The 2,322-nt window shown below is 32.9% G+C and overlaps 1 long non-coding RNA gene across 1 annotated transcript; it reads left to right on the top strand.

Moving 5' to 3' along the window:
• The first annotated feature begins 1,341 nt into the window (after positions 1-1,341).
• LOC131976827 (uncharacterized) lies at positions 1,342-1,975 on the top strand. Its single transcript, XR_009394825.1, has 3 exons — positions 1,342-1,427; positions 1,770-1,814; positions 1,900-1,975. It is a non-coding gene; the product is annotated as an uncharacterized LOC131976827 (long non-coding RNA).
• The last annotated feature ends 347 nt before the right edge of the window (positions 1,976-2,322 follow it).

Raw genomic sequence — 2,322 nt, 5'->3', positions numbered from 1 at the left:
AATATTAATGTACTCTGTGTGTGTGTGTGTGTGTGAGAGAGATTTATTGGAAGTTGGAAATGTAGGCTGAAACAGTTTTGGATTAATTCATGTGTGTCTGTGTGTGTGTATGTGTGTGTGTGTGTGTGTGTGTGTGTGCGTGTGTGTGTGTGTGTGTCCTCAAGTTGTGCTTTGAAGCTTTTTTGTTGTAGGCTTTAATCCTGTTTTCTTCCGATATTAATACTGCAGTACTATTTTGATAATAGAGGTTATTATGTAATAAGGTGTATTTGTAATACCAGAGTCATAGCCATTAATGGCTTAAATTTAGTATAGGGTGCATTTGGGTACTATTACACTGAAAGCTTTTGAAAGTATTCGCCACTATTATCAGATTGTTACCTAACTATTACCATGGTGTTACAGAGCTGTGGTGTCAATAGAATTATCAACCTATCCATTCATATTCATCTTCTTTGCAAGCTTTAATCCTGTTTTTCACCTCACAGATTTACAGCTTGACCATTTATTTACTGGTGAGTGTTTGTCAAAGACTGTTATTAACATAAACTACTTCATAAATTATGTATTATTTTTTTTTTTAACCCTTGTGTGGTCCTCCTGTCGACTATATACCCATGGTCCTCAGGGGTCAAAAAGGATCCCATGACACAAGACTGTTTTTCGGGGAAAAAAAAAAATTTCTACCAACTTTTTAAAAAAAAAATCTTTTTATCATTTAAGGCAACTCATGCCCCAAAAATTGATTGATTGATATATAATTTTCATATTATTTTCTTTATTATTGGTCAATTTTAGTCAAATATTCAAAATTAGGCCTCATTTCAAGAGAGAGAAAAATAATTCTTGATGGGAATGCACAGAGTAGGTCATGTCAACTTTTAGTGAAACTTATGTTTTGATATTTGTATATTTGAAAAAAATTGACCAATAATAATGAAAAAAATATGAAAATGAAATATATATTTTTTTGGTTATGAGTTACCTTAAAAGGTGAAAAAAAAGTTGATAATATTTTTTTCTACATTTCCTAAAACCAGTCTAATGTCATGAGGTCCTTTTTGACCCCTGAGGACCATGGCTGCTATAAAAATGTATAAAACACGTAAAAATGTATGAAGAAAGTTAAAATTTATATTATCTATAAAGGATGCAGAGGGGCACATATGCTGAAAATTTTGCTATGTTTCTAGAAGTGCTATGTGTGTATTTAATTCAAATGATTATATTCAGCTTCATACTGATTTTTATGAATAAGTGATACATTCATTCAGTTATTTAAAACATTAATAACACATTATTGTTACATTGCTGCAATGCTCACGGTTGTCATCCTGTTCTAGATAAACACTACTTCACCTAAGAGACTTGAGTATCCAGTTCTTCGTTGACCTTCAGCATTCAGTTGTTTGTCTTCACCTTTTTAGGTAAGCAATTTTAAAAAAATGCTTTTGTAATGTTAAGAAACACTGAAATTATTATTCATAAAGAACTTTCAACGACTGTTCTGTGATGTCATGTATAGTGATATACAAATATATCTGAAGGAAAGGTGTATTTGGGATAATCAATATTATTAGTATTATTCGTGTATTTATTTATTTTTAAATTAGAGAATGGGGGAAAATAGATTATTAGTACAAAAACTAGTAACTAGTAAAAAAAAAAATGGTAACAATAATGTTCATTCATTAATTGACGCTTGGTCAAACTCTCATGTAATTAAGTATTGCTGTCTCATTAACATGTTGTATTTATTTATTTTGTAGGCTAAAACCTGAGAAGCCATCACCATGTTGTTGTTTCACATCAGAGTAAGTATTTCACATTATGCAGATTTTTCAGCACGTGGCTCTCAATGTATAGTATAGAAGTCACTGTATTTTCTGACTTTTCCAGGTTTCCTGTGTCCAGCATCTTCAAGACAGACTAAGCTAACTTTTCATATTTTTTGCACATTTATATTTAGGTTAGGTTAGGAGTACCCAACCACTTCCGACCATGGGGTACCTCAAAGACCTCCGTCAACCAGCCGGCTGTGGATGATGGATAACGCACCCACAACTCCTTCTCCAGTCTACAAGGTATGGGTTTGTTTTTTTCCCCATCACAGTGGACACAGACATGGCCTGATAATACAATCTGCTGTCTTAACTACTTCCTTTGAATAATAAAATATTAATTCACAATTGAGTATTTATAATGTATGAATAAATTTGGTATTGTGTGTCATCAGGTTCTGAAAATACAGACACCCCCGCAGTCCAAGAACAGCTGGATGACCTCTGGACCCACTTGCCCCCGTTCACCAGTTGAAAAGAT

This window comes from Centropristis striata, chromosome 8 (genome assembly GCF_030273125.1).
Source record: "Centropristis striata isolate RG_2023a ecotype Rhode Island chromosome 8, C.striata_1.0, whole genome shotgun sequence".
Taxonomy (NCBI): domain Eukaryota; kingdom Metazoa; phylum Chordata; class Actinopteri; order Perciformes; family Serranidae; genus Centropristis; species Centropristis striata.
The sequence above is the reverse complement of the archived record's forward strand: the minus strand, read 5'-3'. Positions and strand labels throughout refer to the sequence as shown.